The 20949-nt window shown below is 42.7% G+C and overlaps 1 protein-coding gene across 1 annotated transcript in view; it reads right to left on the bottom strand.

Annotated features, from left to right (window-relative positions):
* Nucleotides 1–10418, bottom strand: part of NCK2 (NCK adaptor protein 2) — an 85811-nt gene extending 75393 nt beyond the window's left edge. Inside the window, exon 1 of the mRNA XM_017817390.1 lies at nt 10105–10418. The gene's annotated coding sequence lies outside the window, so the exon portion shown is untranslated. The remainder of the gene's footprint in view (nt 1–10104) is intronic.
* Nucleotides 10419–20949: the final 10531 nt, after the last annotated feature.

The following is a 20949-nucleotide window of genomic DNA, read 5'->3' as shown; positions in this document are numbered from 1 at the left end:
TCAAGTACAAAATACCAGTGGCAAGAAAATGGGACAGAAACACGAGCCAAGGGCTCCAGTCAGGTCCTTGGTGGCAGCAGGTGGGCAGCAGGTAGGCAGAGCTGATCTGGGGGGTGGCTGCAGGAGGTCACTGCTCTCCTCTGTCAGCACTGCCCAGGCAGACACAGCAGGGCAGTTAACTAATGATTATCTTGTTGATCTATGGTCTAGAGAGAAAGAGACTCCTCCCAGGTTTTTCTGTCACTGAAGTGACTTTATCATACAGCAAAAGGTGCTCTCTACCTTGACTCACCTGCATATATGACTCACTGACATCAGATTCAGAACTGCTATTTTTGAAGAACAAAGCATTTGAAATTTTACTACCTGCTTAGCAAGCATAGTATAATGTACTAAACACTAAGCTTCTTCTAATGCTATGTACGGTCAGTAATGGTATGTATGCCATTGCTGCAGAAGAGTAAGTCAATGGCCATTAATTCAGATTGTAGTTATGTATGGTATCTTCTTTTAACCACAAGTACATCACTTATATTAACTCAAAGGAATCCAAATGACCAACTACTTAACCACTAAAATTATCCACCCGGAAAGAAGCAAAAAATAAAATAATTCAAAGAACAGAACAGTCAAATCACAAGGGCAAGCAAAGACTTTTATCACAGAATATTGAAACTAGGTCTATCTGCACCATTAAAAATTCTATTATAGTTAAAACATGGGGGGTAAAGAGTTTTAAAAATTGTTAATTTCTATGATCTGCATTGATATACTTACCTTCAAACCTTGGTTCCTCCAAAACAGGCACTATAACCCTCAATGCATTTAAGGGATTTTCTTGCATTGCATTTTAGTTTTTCCTTTTTTTCATAAAATTTGGTTTTCTGTTTTAAATTCTAGGTTTTCACATTTTAAAATTAAGCACCAAACTAAATAATTCCTTGTTTTCTCCATGAGGGACTAACCTGTTTTCCCATCAACTTAAGCAGGCATTATATCAAGCACTGCCGAATCCAATCCTGTTCTGTAACATCTCAGTATTATCATTCATTAAACAATGCTAAACTATTAGCAGTCCCACGGACTTTATGGGACTGCCAACAGAGTAGTGTAATACACAATGTACAGACACAAAGTCTGTCCCTAAAAATAAGCTGGCTTTGAGTCAGTACAGCAGAAATTCAACATATAATTCTATATACATGTCGTGACAAGTAAAGAATGTGTAACTAAAAGAGCTGATCTCCAAAGTACCTGTGGTTCTTGTCTTGGAAAAGATGTACTTAGGGCTGAACTTCATGTTTTATAAATAAGACATCCACTCTGATAGGAATACTAGCTGTACTAAACACGTGCTTGCATTTCCACAGGGCCACAGCAACACTGGGAAAAGCTGGGATAAAAAACAAAGAATGAAATTTTGGCAAAGCTATGACATTCTATCTTCCTCACATTGCAGAGAGGAGAAAGGAATATCTGAATAAAATAAACATCCAGGATCTCCTGTCAGCAAAACAGGAAAATATCCTTAAGGAATACAACCAAGACAGGACTAACAGAGGAAGACACACATTGCCACAGTAACAACATTACACAGACTTTAACAGTTTTGTGCCATAGGAAGTCTATAACATTTCAGTTCATTATGATTCCCCATGCATCCCTTAAGAGCCTCAAAGTTCATAAAAATGATGTGTCATATTTTGATACTTCTGCTAAACATGAGCTTTGTTATTGCCAGTGTTTAAACCCAATACAATCCACCCAGTTCTTACTGAGATATCTGATTAAATTTCTAATATTCTTGAACTAAAATTTTAATATTGAATGCTCAAAATGATTTAAATCTTTTGACGTAATGGAACATAAGTCATTTAGTGCCAAGTGGAAGGCAGATTCTTTATTATAGCATTAATTATTTGGGATATTAGCATTAATTTCTTTCTCTAGCGGAATTAAATGGAATTCAAAACAGTGTGAATTTATGAATAGTCCACAATATAATTATTTATATATTATCCCTGCAGCACTAGCAGTAAGACTGCCTACAGACCTGAAAACGTAAAGGAAGATTGATCATCAATATCTCTTTTAATCTTTTTTCTGAAAGACAGAAAAGGTGAAGGTCAGTATGTTTATACTCTAAATGGCTTACACTCCTTTATGAGGTAAAAATAGACATCTTTATACCTATAAATGCAACCTACATATTTTTGTATTCAACATGCAATGATTAAAGGAAAGCACACTTAAGCAAGATATACCGTAGCCAACCTCTTTTACAATTCAAACAAAAACATTCTTAATAAAAACCACAAAGCTGTAAAAATAGCAGGGACTTTAAAAAATACTTCTTAGCTTACATTTCTAAAGTTGCTACATCCACAGGATTTCAAGTTCTGGTAGGAAGGACTAATTAAAGACATGAACATGGTATGTTTTTTCCAGCACCTAAATGGTACCAATTTTTAATTCACTTATGTTACAGGTATAGCCAGACAGTATTGTTAACAAAAGTAATTCATAACTATAAATAAATACAACACCAGTCATGAAAAACTGTTCTTTGCAGATCATTTGAATCAGTTACCAGAGCACTAGATATTGACAGACCACAATATAACATAATAGTCCAGTACAAAACATCAGTATATACAGGTTTTTGCCCAACTTTGCAGGACTTATTCAGTCTAGTTAAACCAGAAACAGCTGGCCAACTAAGATTGTTTATTTTTAAAGTTACAACAGCCGAGGTTATAAAGAAACTGAAGAAACCATCTGCCACTCATTGCCCCTGTTCACAGCCCAATTACACAGGTGTCAGCTCCTGTCCCTGCACTCCACAGCTGAACTACCATGGGGTGTTTGTATCATCACTGACTGATAGTGCTAAAATGAAATGAAAAAAAAAATAATTCAGTGAATAAAGGGTTTGCTTTCAACCTAAAAAATACTCAAAACCTATCCTTCTGGTTTTGCTGAATTTTTTTCTAAAAACACTGAAAGCATCTAAAACATATACATCTTTAAGTGACCAGACAAAGTCCAACTACCTTTTCTTTTTATTGCTACCATTTGGCAAACAATTTTTCAATCTAAAATTATCAAATTTTCAACCAACACTAAATGTATTTAAAATGAAAACCCAAAGGATACTTGTAAAAACAAAATGAAAAAAACCCCTGAACTCAAACCCCAGAAAAAGTCTGCATTAAGTTTTGCTAAGACAGGTGGCAGCATGCATTTGCAGCAGCCCAAGTCTTCTGTGGTGGAATCCAGAATCCTTGACATGTCATCATTCAAGACCTGTCAAATTTGATAACACTCTGTGTGTGTCTGGAGGGACACCATCGATTCAGGGAAATGAACGTGTCGTTTGTTGTCATGACAGCTATCAAAATTCAGCCCGAGAGCATATCATAGAGCCACATATCTCTCATTCGGCATTAAAAGGTTGAAAAATACTTTCCTTGTCTTCATCTGAAACATCATTAGGATGTCAACCAAGAATTCAGCTCCCTTGGAACAGCGGTAGCCCAGGATGGCACTGGGAGCCAAGTCCAACACACAACAGATGTGGGAGAAAACAAGTGCGATGGACACACTGCTACTGTAAGAACAGGAAGGAAAAACCTTGCAGCCAAGGTACGCTGAGCATGTTCCTATTGCATTAAAACCAAGAGGTCAGTACGATCGATGCTTGGGACTTCCCTCCTCTGGTATTGGTGCCAGGGTTTGCTAAACAGGAGGCTTAATTTATTGCTGTTCCTTGAAATGTTTTATTAGCCCAGAATGCCCTAAAAAATTCAGAGTAATACACCAGTTTTACTCTCCACATACAGAGTAAGTTTTAATAGGATTTAGTGTTCCTGTTCTCTCCTAAAACTGTGAAGGGATGTGGTGGTTTGACCTTGGCTGGATGCCAGGTGCCCACCCAGCTGCTCTATCACTCCCCTTCCCACCCAGACAGGGGAGAGAGTAAGATGGAAAACAACTTGTAGTTGGGATAAGGCAGTTTACTACAGCAAAAGCTTGTGTGTGCAAAAGCGAAGTGAAAGATAGCAGGGTTTATTCTCTGCTTCCCATCAGCAGCGATGGTCGGCTACTCCCGAGAAGCAGGGCTTCAGCATGGGTGACAGTTCCTCAGCAGGCAGCCATTGGAGACAGTGAACGCCTGCCTTCCTGCTCCTTGACTTAGCTTTTATATCTGAGCTGACATCATATGGTATGGAATACCCCTTTGGTCAGTTTGGGTTAGCTGGCCTACTTTGGTCCCCTCCCAGGATCTTGCCCTCAACTGGGGAAGGAACGTTACAGCACTGATGCTGTGCTCAGTAGCAGCCAAAACACTAGTGTGTTATCAACACCCTGCTAGCCACCAATGCAAAGCACAGCACTGTGAGGGCTACTATGGGGCAATGAACTCTGTCTCAGCCAGACCCAGTACAAGGGACCACTCATGAATTACTTTATTTTACTATATAGTTAACTTAATTGGTATACAAAAAGAATTATTTCAGGCAGGATGAGTTAGAAAATCCCAGTATGTTTCATTTATAGTTTGTATGCTTAAAGAACACCACCACTCCTTTCTAAACCTTCCCACTCTGCAAAGGTCTAATCTTATTTTGAAGAAAAGGTTCTAGAACAGTCACAGAGTCATAGAATACGCTGAGTTGGAAAGGACCCACAAGGATCATCAAGTCCTATGCAGGATACTCCAAGAATCACACCATGTGCCTGAGAGTGTTGTCCAAACACTACTTGAACTAAGACAAGCTTGTTGCTGTGACCACTTCCCTGGGCAGCCTGTTCCTGAACCACCCTCTGGGTGAAGAATCTTTTCCCTGACATCCAACGTAAACCTCCCCTGACTCAGCTTCCTGCTGTTTCCTTGAGGCCTGTCACTGGTCACACAAACAGGGGGACTCCATTTCCCCTCATGAAGATGTTGAAGACTGCAATGAGGTCTCCCCTCAATCTTCTCTTCTCCAGGCTGTCACAAACCAAGTGACCTCAGTTGCTCCTCAAAAGGCTTCCCCTCCAGACCCTTCACCATCCTCATGGCTCCCCTTTAGATGCTGTTCAATGATTTTTTGAAAATAATATAAATAAGGACAATATAGTTCAATCCAAAGAGAAATGAACTAATTTTTTTTTCAAAAGCTTACTTCTATTTTCTTAAAAATAAAACATTTTTTTAAATGCTGCTCTGCTAGCAGAACCAAGAATCCCACTCCAGCATGAGCAAAAAGCACCTGTTTTTGCTAACCCTCCTCCTCTTCTCCTAGAGGGTCTGATGGCTCCTCCATATTTACACAGAGCTGATCCGGTCTAACTTGCAGGGAAAGACAGCCAAGAGACAGCAATCAGCTAAAAGCAGCTTCTCACTCTGTAAGAGGACATGACCCTGTGTCAGGAGGAGCATCTGCAGCCTCTATCTTCTTGCTAAACTTCAGCACCTGCTTTCACACTCCTGTCACTTCTCTTTACTAAGGCCCTTATAAATACTGTACCACTTCTAAAATGCAGAAACTTCAAATGTCTCAGAAGTCCAAAAACTGTCCTTAGTTTATTACTAAATAAGTAATAAACTGGAGCCTGCTCATTTATTTTTAGTAGTTGATCCACCTCAGTTAATCAGCACAGCTCTGGTACAGCAAACACCATCCACATCACCTCCAAGCACCACACAATAGATATCTCTGAAGCGACAGAGGAAACCAGCACCCCACCTATCCAAATGGCACAACCCGCTGAAACACAACAGTCAAGGGTTACTATCCAACTATATTTCTCCAATTTTTAATTAAAAATCTTCTTTGAAATAAAGTTTGCATTTCATTATTTAAAAAAAAAGGAGATTGCCTAAGTTACTACCTGATTTTGTAAATATACCACACATATAATTTTTGTCTAATGAATTTTCAGCTATATTCTATCTGCGGTATATCTCACTATCTGTTTTCGTGTCTATTTCCATGGTTGTGTGTACTCTGCAGACACTATCTTAGATGAGTTGAGGAAAACTGGATCAAGTCTCTTCAGTCTAGATTAAAAACACACCTGTATGGCATTTAATTTTGCATCTGTACCTTGTCATGACTGTAAGAGAAAAGCAACACTTTGAGAATTCGGGGATCTGCCAAAAGTCTCAGCATGTTCACCACACTGTCTGTTCCACTGAATAATCAATAGCAGTTACATATCACCATATTAATACTTGTTAATGAGATCAGGACCAAAACCAGTACAACAAATCTACAGAGTGAAAAAGCCTCTAAGCTTTTTTCTACTTCGTTTCTACAACTGTGATCAAATACTGGCTATACCAGGATGCCTGAGCTTCCACTGTAACAGACGTTTTTCTTAGCGTGAGTATTTCTAAAACTTTACTGACACCAGGGTTTTGTCCATAGCTGCATTAATTTAAAATGCAATAGGCTGCTATTCTCTAATCAAGATTTATTCCTCTGCACCTGAATTCTTAAAATTTACAATACTCTATTAAAGCTTAAAAGCATACACTGGCAGGCCACCTCACTGCACACAAAATTATTATTTGTGCTGGGTTTAAAATATGAACTCACTTTATTAAAGGTGAGAAACAAATTAATTTGTTGTGTCACATATATTTAATGGAATATAAAAATATGTATTTCATATTTCAATGCACCTCCAATTTACTCATGTCATTAGCATTTATGAAACAATTAAGAATCCTTATGATGGGGGAAAAGAGATTATTCCAAGAAAAAAAACCAAACCCAAAACAAACAAAAAAACAACCAAAAACCAACCAAACAAAAACACCAAACAAACAATCAAAAACCAAAACAAAAAATACCAACAACACCAAACTTAACACTTGGAAGAATTACTTTACCCACCACTGAATGGAGCAATGGTTTAATTGGCAGGATACTGATGACTACATTACTATGAGAAAACTAATGGGCCTGATTAATTTGCAAGAAAAATTTAAATTGGAACTAGCTTAAACTGAAAAAAGTCTAAGATTCCTGCACCAACATTCATAAGTTTGCAAAGCAAAACAAACAGAAAAGTAATTTTTCAAAACACGTATCGGGATCTCATGTATTAGCTTTTTCAAAAGACTGGACATTGGTGAACAGGTTAAATGATTAGTGCAGGCCTCACTTCTGTGCTTAAGGAGGAAGACACAATGCTATTTTCCACATTACAAACACCATCCCAGTTGTCTCTGAAGGTCTTCTACTTCAGGAACTAATAAGAATTCTTGACTTTCACTCCATCAAAACTATTGTTCTGCAACACTTCTGTATACCTAGTAAATACACAAATAAAGACATATTGCCTGTAAGTTTATTATTTCATTAGAAGCAGAAAGCAGCTCTCCTGCAGAGTGCCTCAACTCTCTGCCTCTTCAACACCAGATGACCTACTTTGGGGGAGCAGTGTGTCCAGAGATGAGCACCCAGCACCTTACACCCGGTCTGACTAAACTAACCAAAACAGGGCAGCATCCAGTTTCACAGTTTTCAGCTATCTAAAAACTCCTTCGAACACCTCTAATAAATCCGCACCAGCAATCCTCCTTCCTCAAAACACAGTGGGGATGGGGGGTTGGGAATACCTGCGTCTTAGAAACCATCAGTCTCTTGATACAAACAGAAAATATTTTTCTAGAACAATCGCTTTGGATTCAAAGTTGCATTGGTTTGGATTTCAAACCTGCGGCAAGTAAGTTGATACAGCACCTGTCTCCATGAGTCTGGAAGCAGCTTTTATGCTCAAGGAGCATGAAAAATGCAGATACTCCATGTAGTTTTACTGCTGCTCAAGACCACAACCAGCAAACAAAGCTATCTGAGTATCACTTTTTGAGTCGTTCCTGTTATAGTTTCTACTATAACAGGAAAGCCATGAGTGCTGCAAAGGATTAACATACCAACAGCAACACAAGGCATAAGAAACAAAGGCTGGAAAAGAAGCAGACGTCACTGACCTCACCTCGTCACTGACCTCGTCTCTCTTTACCTAATAGAAGATGCGAGGTGACACATAAGAGAACAAACACTTTCCTTACACTTCCAGATTGCTAGCCAGGAAACTAAAGAAAAGATAATAAATACTCTTTCCACTGTGGTAAGAAGCCAAAGGTTGCAGTTTTAAATTTATCATATATTCAGCAGTAAAGATGTAATAACAAGGATCATCCAGACAATCAAGGACTGACCCTGCTGTTGGTTTCAGAAAAATATAGCAAAAAAGAGTTTGTGTATCATTGTATCACAACAGCAATTAGAAATGTCACCTGGTAGAAGCAGGAGGCAAATGCAATCGCTAATGTTGTAATGACAGAACAACAGCAATAAGAGCTAACATTATAGTGAATCTGTATCTGTTTCATGGCCTACATAAAAATATTTGCTAATTACAGCCTTGATCTTAGTGGTACAGGTGTCTTCTATCGCTACATTTATTCACTGTTCCCAAAAGTGACATCTTTTGTCAAAGTCGTAAGAAGAAAGTCAATTACAAAGACAAAGCGATCTGCTTAACTCCTTAAACTGACATTGGTGAGATAGAGGATTTCAATTTCCAGAGTTGTGAAATCAGGCAACAACATCACTTTACTTCAGAGGTTAAAATCCTAAAAATTAAAACACAGTGCCATTAACATCATCTATATGGTGCTGACTGCTTCAGATTCCTAAAAAGCAGTGGTAAAACAAGTACTTTCAAACAGAAATTCTTCATAATCTCCTACCCAGTGAGCCCTTTCAAATTCCTCCATATTAAGTTCCCAGTCCAAACTCCCGATGATACAAACCACGCGTGGTTAGGCCATGAAAATTTGTTTTTACAAAGGCCACTACCGCGTTTCATAAAAGCAAGTCTAATTCTCCCACGTTGAGCGTCTAGAACAGTAGCAGTATGTTCCTCAGAAACAAAAATTGCTTCACGGGAAGGAGAAGAAACATTGTTCAAGCTAGAAACGTTTTAAATTCTTCCCGACGTTAAGTCACCATTCAACTTTTAAAGTAACAAAAGGTTTCACTTCGTGTAACAAAAACAAGGCAAATCCAAGTTAAATGCTGCACGGAATTCAGGGAATAACCCTGACGCACGTAGAGGGACACATTCACTGCAAAGAAACAACCGTGGGTGATGTTAACATGGGAACTAGAGCCGAGAGGCACTCACGAATAGCCAGTCGCAGGTCAGACCTGAATTACAAATCTGAATCCCGATCTGACAACCTGATCTGAGGTGGGCCACAGCGCCTACCCTGCCACCGAGGGGTAGCTGTTAGCCTGGGCACATTTTTAATTAAAAAACAGGACGAACTCCAGTAATTTTCTTCCCAAAACACCCACGGATGCGCTTCACTGAACAGTCAGTACAAAAGGTGTAATTTTACCCTACAAAGTGTAATTTTACCTTCATATCCTTTCTGCCATCGACCGGGGCCATAGCGCACTGCGCTCCTCGAGAACACCCCCGGCCTCAGCTCTACTAAAGTCGCAAGTCGGGGACGGAAAGAAAAACGAACCAGTCCGCGTCCCCGCCGCAGCCCAGGGTGCCCGCCCGCCGGTCCCCGTGCGGGGCGGCGGCGCTCCCGCTCTCGCCCGGGAAACTTTCCGGTTGCGCCGCGCTCCGGGCGGGAGGCGCTGCCCGCCTTCCTCCGCCGCTGCCCCCGCGGTCGCCGGATACGCCGTCTCCATTCTCCAGAGTCCCATAGGGGGTGGGGTGGGGGGGTATCCCGGCCCGGCGCTGCCCCCCAGCCGAGCGGCGGGCGGCACAAAGCAGCGGCTGTCACACACACACAGGAGCAGCAACTCGGGAGGATGAGGAGGAGCCGCCCCCGAGCCCCCCCGGAGCTGGACGTGGCACACAAACACCTCCTCCCGCTCCGGGCCCCCCGTGCCGCCCCCGGCAGGTACCGGCCCCCCCGTCCGCGAGGTGGCCGCGGAGCCTCGGCCGCCCAGGTGACACCCGCCCTCCCCCGCTCGCGGTGTCCCTTCCCCGCGTCGCCCCCCGTGGCCGCCACAAGTTTGCGGCGGGCCCCGGCCCCCGCCCCGGCCCCATCCCCGTCCCGCCCGAGGCCGCGCTCACCTCCTGCCGGCCGGCGGGGAGCGGAGCGGGGCGGGCGGTGGCGGGGAGGCTCCCAGCCCAGGCGGGCTCCGCTTCTTTGTCTCCTCGGTGGCGCCCGCTCGCTCCCCCCTCCGCTTCCCTCTGCCCTTCCCCGGGCGGATGCGGGCCGCGTCCTCCGAGAGGGGCCGGCTGGCTCCCCCCCTTCCCGTTCCTCCTCCTCCTCCTGCGCTCTTCGCCGGACGCGTCCAAGGCCCTGGCCCTCGGCAGGGGCAGCGACGGCGGCAGCTCCGCTCCCTGCCTTCCCTCTGCCTGCTGCGCCCGGCGGCGGCGGCGGCCCCTCCCCCGCGAACCGCCCGCCCCCCCGGCACAGGCACAGCCCCCGCCCTCGCCCTCGCCCTGCCCTTCCTGCCGCTGCCGCTGCCGGGATCGCGCGGGAGGAGCTCCCCGGGCTCTCCCTCGCGCGGCGGGAGGGCCGCTGCTCCCCGCCCCGCCGCGGGAAGGACGGGTAGGGACGGCCCGGGCGGCTCCTTCCCCTCTGCGGCAGGACCACTCCGCGACCGCGGGGCGGGGCAAAGGGGGCCCTGCCCGGCAGGAGCGCCCTGCCACCTCCTCTGTCGCTTCACGGTCCCCTTCCAGCCGCGTGAGACCCGGCACTCCCGGGGAAGCTGCCCCGCTGGGAGCGGAAGCGCCCACGGAAAGTACTGGCGAGCGCTTGAAGAACTGGGGATGGGGAGGCGCGCGCGCCCCTGGCCGGTCCGGGGGGAGCGCCCCGGGGCGGGGCCGCGCCAAGGATGGCCCCCGAGCTGCCACGGACCAGGGTGCGGAGCCGCTGCCGCCGGGGAATTTCCAGCCGCTGTGTCGGGGCGCCTCCACCGCCCCTCGGCCGCGGGGCGCCCGCAACCCCCGCTGTTCCCGGCCCCTCTCTCCACTCCCGCCCCGGGACGAAGTTTCAGCCTCAGCGCCCCGCGTATCAACGGGGTCGGTCAGTGGTCGGTAATCCGGGTGCTCGGTATGTACCTGCTCAGGTGTTGTGCCCCCGTGAAAGGGCGGCGGGGACGGCAGCCACCCCAAGCCACAGAATCACAGAATATCCTGAGTTGGAAGGGACCCACAAGGATCATCGAGTCCAACTTTTAGCCCAGCACGGGACCATCTTAAAGAGTACATACCATGTGCCTGAGAGCGTTGTCCAAATGTTGCTTGAACTCTTATCAGGCTTGGTGCTGTGACCACTTCCCTGGGGAGCCTCTTCCTGTGCCCTACCACCCTCTGGGTGGAGAACCTTTTTCTACTATCTAACCTAAACCTCCCCTGACACAACTTGAGGTCATTCCCTCGGGTAAGCAACCCTTTTCTTCCAAAATAGAGCCTCATACCTGGGCTTATGGCTGGTCCAGGCAGCCCCCTGCACCCCTCCACGAATGGATAAACACGGCAGACAGGAGACCCCACGGTCGCCCTAGTCTCCAGTTGAATGGCCACTGTGCCAGCCAAGCCATTGGCCTTGGGCCTGCCGGCCCCTGTGCCTTCCCCAGGGCACACTACCCCCTCCAGGAGTGTCCCTGGGCTGTGGGAAAAGGGAAGGATCATCCCTCTGGAGTAACCTGGAGAGTTCGAATTATAAACCAGTGCTGTGGGGGTGGTGACGGAGAAACTGCTCAGAAACGTTGTAAAACCATTAACCCTTCACAGCCTGGCAGCTTCCCGGAAGAGTGGGCTGGCACGTTACCCATATTGCTTCAGCCTCTCCTCAGGAGACATTTCCTGGCTTGGGTGCCAAGGCTAAGCAACACCACCTTTTCCGAATCCAAAATAAAGTCAGCAGCCCCACTGTCTTATTTTCTCTGACCAAGCCAAAGCTATCAGGGAGATCTTGGGACAAAGACTTTATACTCTCTAAATATGATGAGTAAAAAATGTGTGCTTGGCAATCTTTCCATGCTCCTGCTTAAAATAGCTTAGAAATCCTCAAATAACTCCCTCTTCCCTATGTTAACTTTTATGAATTCTTGCAGCATTTAAATGATGGTTTGGGAAGCCCCAAGCACCTTCCACGTGCCTGTGAGATAAACCTGAAAGGGAAACGTGGCCACTTTTTACTTCCAAAAAAGACTTGCATGCACCTCAAGGAGAAACAGAAAGCCCGTTTCCTGTCTTTTTTGTGCATGCATTTGACTTCGACTGAAAGAGGTGTTAATCTTCCTTTTGAAACAATAATCTGACCATGATTTTTTAGAGCTGGAAAATATCTGGGGTCCCTGCTGGCTCTGCCTCACAGCATGGTCAGGCCTCACTCCAGCCTGCAGAGGCTTAGGCTGAATTTAAATGGGATCGGTCATCCAAGGACTTTCAGATAAAAGTCTCTGTTGTTTCTGGAACATAATGCACTGTGGGAGTGATAAAGGAGAGGTGAATTATCCCACTCTCCTTTGCATTCAAAATACACAGATTTCAGTCTCAGTTTTGTCCCTTCTTACCACACCCTTGCGAACAGTAAACCCTCCACTTTGTTGTTTTCCATACAGTGCTGTTGAGTTGAGGATGTCCAAGGAAAGGTGACATGAACTTGCAAGGTTCCCAGGCTAAGTTAGACCTCCAAAAGTGTTTGAAACCATAAGCCACTGAGTGAGCAGTAGATCTCAAAGCTTTCCAGATATCTGAAAAAAAATGATAAAGTGCACCTAACTTCAGCAGATTAATGCTAATAGGATTTACAGAAGAAGAATGTTTCAGGGAGGGATTTGGATTAATACATTGTCTTCAAGCAAAGGACTAATTTAAGGACTCTGAAGCATACTGTTGTTAAATATATATATGTTATATGTAAATATAACAAAGCGATCCATTAAAGCTGGTTTTTTTACACACTATGGCTTATCATGAGCAGAAGATACCATAGAAAGGGTTTCCAAGAGTTTGTACGTTGAAAGATATTTTAACTGCCTATCTGCTGAACACATCCTTCCCAGCAAAAGTGACCAAGATGTTGCCCTGAATAGTATTTCAAAACATTGAGCCTACTGAAATATTAATGTACAGCTTTTGAAATGTCATAATTAGCTGTTATCTCTGGAATAACTGTTATTAAGGAGAGCTGGCTGCTTGTGATTTGAGTGAGAATTACATTCTAAATATGAGAAGATGATAAATTTGGGGGAATCTGTACAGAAGTGAAAGCATTACATGATGTGGCAGGCACACTGTTTTGTATAAAGAAAGTAAATATGCAAAGCATGCACTTTTGCATATGCATAAGAGTGGTGCAGTCCTTAGAAAATATATACACAGGAGAGAAGAACAGGAATATTTTTCCCAGCCTAAGGCCATAACTGTATAACAAAAAAAGAAAAGAAAAAATTGTTAAGCAATAAAAATATGCAACTGTGTCTTTGGCAGAGAAACAGCCTACCTCATACTGCTGTTTCAAACAGGGTTACTTGTAAACGCCAAACCCAGAGGTTGTGTGACAGACCTATTTTGCAATTACATAACGGCAGTCAATTCATCTTGATGTTCATATCTTGCACAAGAGGCTAAAAAAATCATATCTTTTGGCTTAAATTTCTTTATTTTTGTTTGCCTTTCTTTTTGTATGACTACCCATTTTCTGACCCCCCATATGATGCTGCTTGTGCTTTGCCACCCACCTGGCAGAGCGGTGTCTTCCACAGGATGGACACATGACCATAATCTCTAGCACGGATTCCAGCCTTACAGACCCAAACCACACTAATGTGTTTGCACGTGTTGTGGCAAGATGACTACCACCTCCTGGATGCAGCTCCATCCACTCTCTGCACAAATACCTGATCTTTTCTCCAGATGCTCCAGGTTTTATCACCAGCTGCTCTATCTAGAGTATGAGCTAATACCTGCTCCCATAGGACACTGGGGGACATTTTAGTAGGAATGTGAGACAGAAGGACTGGTAAGTTGTTTGTAAATCTGGAAAACAGCATTGTCCAGTTCAGAGGTAGACAGTAAAGGTGTTTGGTCACTCTGTGTTAGCCCACTGGGGAGAAAATATACCTAAATCTAAATTAATATAGGTTTGACTCAATGATCTGAGAGGTCTTTTCCAACATAATTGGTTTTGTCATTCTGTGATTAACCTGTTTTAAAAATCACTACTCCTGCATTTCAAAACTGCCTTTTAAAGGTATCGATATTCTAATAAATTCCATTTATAAACATGGTATTGTTAATACTGTGCCATAACAAATGGAAAGGTAAAGAAACCCTGGGTATTCCAGGGAAAAAAAAAAGGTGATTTTTAATTCTCTCTAATCTGAAAAAATGTTGATTTTAATAACACCTTCCAGAAAACTTCCCAGCTTACAACTCAGTTAAGCAGCGTCTGTGTTTTTTCTCTCTCAAAAAAAATTTCTCCTTCTCAAAGGATTTACATCACTACACATCTAGTTTCTGCTTAAAACATGTGCTCAATTCCCATGTAGATGAAGGGGAATTACATGACCACTACTAGGGAGAATAGATCCCAAATACTTCGTTACTGCTGAGTCACTTAAGTATACTTGCACTATGATTCTAATTCAGCCTGACGGTAAGGCAGCTGCTTTTCTCACTTACTGCATGGCTGCTGCATCTTCAATGACATTTATGAAAAACGTTGAGGGGAAGAACATGTCCTTAGAGCTCAAAATACATCCAAATTCTTCTATTCAATGGACCAAAGCTCCCCAAAGGTGCTGTAAAACTGCAAGCTAAATCTTTCAGCAGATTGCATTTTACTAGGACAAATTCTATCATTATCTTTTGTAGACAGTTTCTGAGATTCAAAGTATTTATGTAAGGAAAACAAACTGGTGGTTTGGGCTTTGGAAATGTCAGGGCCCTTGATTCTCCTGTTTATTTAAAAGTGGAAGTGTGCTGAGGGACATCTTTTGAACTCTGTTCAAAGGTTAAAACTGATCTTTCATACAGTTTTGAAATTCAAAATACTGCTGTTAAAAGTAATCTCCATTTTGCACTTAAATACCAAATTCTGTCCAGAGCTGGCTGTTCTGCACACTGCAGAGACACAGGCATTGCATCTTCCCACCATGAGGTGCAGCCATTTCAAGGGAGGAGGAGAACTCCCTGACATGTGTCAGGGCCGTGCAACAGTTCAGAGCCAGTGGTGCAGGATATAGCATCCCACTGCTGTGGTAGGTTACATCAGCAAAATGTAGTTGCCTGCACTGGACTTTGCTCAGGACTGCTAGCTCATACTCCCCTCTCAGGGGCAAAAAAACACGCAGGGAGAGGCAACAGAAGAGAAACAGAGGAAGTTATCTCTTACTTGGAGATCCCATAGGCTGCATCACCAATTTATGGGTTGCATAAGCCCAGGGGCCAGTGCTTTCTTTGCTTGGGAGGAACATTCTTCGAGTGTATGTAGTTGTTTATTGATGGAGGAAGGCTCATCCTGTGGGCCCTCAGACTGGCCAAGCTCCATGGCAGCTTGCTTGAGGACCCACCAGCCACAGCCTTGCAGCATTTGTGTGCATGGGCAAGACATCTTCTCTGGCCTATCCCATGGCAGTCATGGTCTGGAAATATGGGCAAAAAAACTTGGTGCAGATCCATAGATGCCTTAGTGGATCCTGTCAACCCAAGAGCCTGGGCAAATGGAGCAGAGGGATGGTGGCACTGATTTGGGCCAAGACGTTGGGAAAACACAATGATCCTGTAACATCATGCTGACTTGGATTTAAGTTTCTCCTTGGCTCTGTACTATGTGTCTATAGCCTTAATTACCAACTTCATACATAAGAGTCAACTTCAATCTTTAGAGGTTTAGCTGGTGTCAGAGTTACACGACCTAACAATACTGTAGTTTACTGCAGAGAAGAAAACAAATGCTCCCTGTTAGCCTTCCCAATTCTTTTCTAATAACTGATGACTAATCAGTCATTAGTCAAAGGCCCTGCCTTTGAAAACTGTATTGCCAATTATCGTAATTGTTATACAAAATATTTTGCATTTCTTAGAGCACTGATTCCAAGGGGCATAAGATTATGTGAAAAGCGCAACCTTCAAAACAGTGTTTTCATCCTTCATGACTGCCAGGGAAAGTCTGGAAGCGTGATCCCTGTGAACTTAAAAACCTGTAGATAAAAGAAAAATCAATGTGCTTTTAAATCAGGATTTTACATTAGTTTCATGATTGGTGTCCTGATTGAATTTTTGAATGTTTGAGGTTGACAATTCTGAATTAGGTCAGAAAGTGTAAGTAATTTTCTGCTATTATCTGCTGGCATGAATTTTACCTTCATGCAACATTTCCTATTTGAATGGGTAATGCAGACTCTTAGCGATCAGTACACAAGGTTTTAGGCTTCAGTCTAGACAGATGTACAATCCATGCAGATCAAACATCATCTACAATCTAAATAGGTCATAGCCAAATCTGCTTTTTTTCTGGTTCAGAAAATACAGAAGTGTAGTCTGTGTTTTACTTTTCAATCCAGAATTAAAAGACAAAAAAGACCATAACAATAGTGTGATCACTAGATGATTTTCCTGTATCTGCATGATCTACAATAACGGGAGGCAAAAAAACAATGAGTACGCAATAACAAACCAAGGCTCCACCTGCTCCTGATGAAAAAATTCACTTCAAAATGTTTTGTATGGTCAGTTTTTAAAGTTCCTTCTTAATGTTACAGATCTTATGATCTCTACACTTAACAAATGAAGTCATCCTTGTTTTCTAATGGGAAATAGGTTAAAAAAGATGTAAATAGGTGTGACTTTAAAATCAGCATTTGGATATACAAGAAGATGGACCACTGTTTCCAGTAGCACTGATGTGTAATTATTGTAAAATACGGTGTACTCTGGTATTTTGCGGTCACTCAGCAAATAACCTCAGTCACCATTGTGGAATTAATTGAATAGTACATCAGTACAATCAATTGCTGCTCAAACTAATTAAAATTAGAATTAGCTGAGAGAAAAATAGTGTGAAGAACTAATATGGTAAAAGAGAAATTTTCCTGTGACTCCATCATTTATAATTGAAATTGCTGAATGATTATACATAACAGAAAAACTGAATACCAGACAACAATCTAAAAATTACTGGTCAAATACAAATATTACATAAAAGAATCTGGAAACACTGAGTTCTTAAGTCAGAGGTGGAGAAAATTTTGACTATACAAAATAATAAATATGAGTTGTTAACTGAAAAAAGGTAAAGTAAAATTTATTTTAAATATTGATTGTATTACAATCAGGTATTTGAAGGAACAAACTTACTTTTTAGTAGTGACAAAGAAGCTAGGAAAAAACAATCAGGTTTCAAAATACAGTTAGGTATTTCTTGGGTTTGGGTGGGGCTTTTTAGCTTTAAAGCAGTCCCTTTTTAAGCATCTATTGCAAAGACAGCAACATGGCAGTAACAAATGGCAGAGCATATGTAACCTCAGATGTGCTTCACTACCATTTGTTTAGCTGATCTCTATTACATACAAGTATTGTCTAGAGACAGGAAAAATAATTCAGAAATCAGTGATCCCAGCCTTAGTTTTCTCTCTGTCACTGTCATCCAGGTGCTGTATGGCTTTAGCTTAGTCAGTAAAGCTTTGGTAGTTGAGTATTCCTATTTTTTATATATTTATAGTAATAGTTCACTGGGACAATGGAGGGATAATTTCTAGATGTAAAATACAGAGGGCATCATATACAGGTGGTATATTTTAGTGTTATGACTCACAGCAGCAAAATTAGTTCTGATTTAGCTGAAAAAACCAGAACTCAAATGAAACATATCAGGTGCTGGTTTTTCTTCAACAGATGTTTGGAGGATCAGTTGTGTTTATAGTTTTGACACTCATTAGCCAAACACTGTTGTCATACTAACCTAAGTCACTACATGTTTATCTGTAGTCTGTGAACATAAATGGGCATATGAAGCAAAGGACTCTCAATGAGCATCTGAGTCAGTGCCATCTGCCGAATATAGGAGCAACTTCTGCTCTCAGCAAGAAATAGTCTATTCCAGACCAAGGGTCTGCACAGTTCCCCAAATTACCAATTTAAAATATTGCAGCTCTTTCAATGCCAAACCTCTCTTGAGTGGAGATTTCTTACCATAGCTGTGAACGCCTGCCAGGCAGGAGGCACGGTGAGCAGTCAGCCACGTGCTGCTCAGCTGCATTATGAAAATGCAGTGGTCCTATACAATGAGTTATTTGACCCAACATAACAATCAGGTCTGTTCTAGGTTTGAAATTACTTATACCTTGACTTTCTGCAGAGCTCAACACCGCTGCTCTCCTGGGATTTAAAATTTGGTGGGTGAGGTCCCTAGCTGACAGGGCAAATTGTGTAGGCAAACTAATTGCAGATCATTTACTTCATGTTGATAACGGTAGGTCATGGTGGTCCTTTTATAGATCAATCAGGAAAAGACCATTTCCTCTGCTCTCACCCCACAGAATGGTTTTATTTACCATAGGAGTTTCCCAGCAGACCACAGGGAACCTGCAGAGGGTCAAGGTTCGCTGCTTTTGCAGCCCCCCTCAAAGCCCCCTGCCAGCAGAGCTGTAGCTGGCTTGCCTCCCTTTGCCAGCTGCTTCAGAGCTCCTGTGAAAGCATAGGGAGCAAGAAAAGATCTTCACTGTGGGAGGGCGGGTGGGAAAAATGATAACGGGGTGTGGTTGCATTCTCCCAATTCCTGTCCCAAACCTCCTAGTTATTGGGCCCTCTCCACCACAATACCCCTGGAAGGGGAATTCCTGGGAAGTATCCAAACCAGAGAGAATGAAATGTGCCTTTATGTTGACATGTTGTTGTTCTTGTTGGTCTAAAGGGGTTGCGAACTCTTCTTTGTGCCTGTCCCCACACTGTTCTTTGCCCATTCAACATATTGTATCACGATGAAGTGTGTTTTAATGGTGTCTTCCCCTAACAGGTGCCTAAGACTGTGCTGCCTTGTGCTTTGGTGTCAGTACCTTTGAAATCATTTACAGGAAAGCTCCTGGCTCCCACTGATTTTATCTGCTCTTGAAATTTCACTGTGAGTCATCCAATGTGGTGTGTACTTTGTTTTACTTAGAGACCAAACTGACTGAATTGCATCTTTGCTTAGGTTGTCTCAGCTTACTTTAGGCAAAAAAAAAACCCAAAAAAACAAAAAACAACCAACCAAATAAGAAGTTTCTTGCTCTCAGAGCTGTAGAGGCACACTTGAAAATGTTTACTCCTTAGCTTTTTTTTTACTAGGAGGGAAATAAAAGGAAGCCTGTCATTTCAGTTTTAATAGTGCTTTTTGGTGGTTACAAGTTAGGCATACTAGTGGCTGGTCACTCTGGGTGTTTAGTATCTCTGAAACTTTCACGCATGTCCACATAGATGCCCAAAAATTGCATTACCCTTTGGAAAGTAGCAATGTTATAACACCTCACAGGTGTTATAACACATACTTGATGAGCATTCGTAAAGCACTTTGAGAAGCACAAAGGGAAAGCATTGAAAGAATAGTCATCCTGTGCTTTTTAAGTGCTTCTAAGTAGCCTGGGTCTACTTTCAACTGCATACAGAGTGTTTTTCTTAACTGGGCTTGCACTAAACTGCTTTGCCTGTGAATCTTTATAATGGGGATGGCATGATCACTACAGCAGTGCAGTGTCTACTCATTTATTTTTCAGTCTTAGACCTGACTTGATTTTTCAAGGGTAGTTGGGAAGAAGCAGCAGCCCACAGCAGAGCCAGAAAGGACTGCAGAGGAAATCTGCTGAGATGGTACGACCACCTAGTCCCCTTCTAGCCCAGAGCTTTGGTTGCTGCCTATAACCTGTGGGACACAAATAAAGTCAGTCTCACACTTTTCTTCCAAAGCTGAGCCTATTGAGAACACCGATTACTGTGAAAATCCTTAAACTACACTTGGAGGGAGAACACTTTTACTATGATTTGTTGAAGCCAGGAAGTCACCAAGTGTGCACAGCCCTCTCTGAGCAGGGATGCTGTTAACAAGCAACATCACAATTGGTTTTAAGGATAACACATTCAGGTGCAACAGCCAGGCTAAAGGATCATAAAGTTATTTTTTTCCACAATTTGTCAGAAAGTGGCATAATTATGTCCACTACTTTATCAGAGTTATTATGTTAACAGTTGTAAACAAGACAGCCTCACCAATTTTCCACTCAATGGAAAAGTCCTGTATGCTTTCATAGCAATACATCAGAGACGGCATATAATAGAAAAGTTGTCATGGAGTACCAGCTCAAAAAAAGAGGAAAATGGCTGAAGAATTAACTCTCAAAAGACTTTTCTCTTTTCCCTTTCCCTTTTCCTTTTTTTAGCTTTCCCCTATTCCTTTCCTCTTTCTCTTCTTTTTTCCTTTCTCTTTAATAATATACATATAAAGAAAAGGTTTTCTATCTCAAATAGGCCTGTATGTCTTTCTTACTATAATGTAAGATTTAGACCTGTAGCGAATTCACTTCACTTTTCAGTTGTAATTTCCCAGGCGCTTCCTGCTTATGTCTTCAATCAATGTAACATTCTGCATAAGCAGAATAAAGCAGCTTGAGGAATATATCTGCCAATTAGTTTCTCTCAGATGAATGATGTACTGGTTTTATGCACTTCTGGGTCAAATTGTGATCTACTTAGAAGTAGAAGGCCCTGCCTTCTAAAGGACAGGGTGGGCAGAAGGTCTTGGTAAGTTTGGTCTCTGCTGCCTATATACATCAGCTGAGCTAATGCCAAGAATGAAGCAACCTGTCCTATTCAGAGCTTGTGTTTGGGCCTCAGTTCTTTGCTTTCAGCAGTGCAGAAGTGTGTGTGTTTGACCTGTGTCACCTAAGAACTCCTTAAATCGGATTAATTATTCGTTGACCAACAACA

Source organism: Lepidothrix coronata, unplaced genomic scaffold, assembly GCF_001604755.1.
Source record: "Lepidothrix coronata isolate B3197 unplaced genomic scaffold, Lepidothrix_coronata-1.0 Scaffold60, whole genome shotgun sequence".
NCBI lineage: Eukaryota > Metazoa > Chordata > Aves > Passeriformes > Pipridae > Lepidothrix > Lepidothrix coronata.
This window is presented reverse-complemented; position numbering and strand designations above follow the sequence as displayed.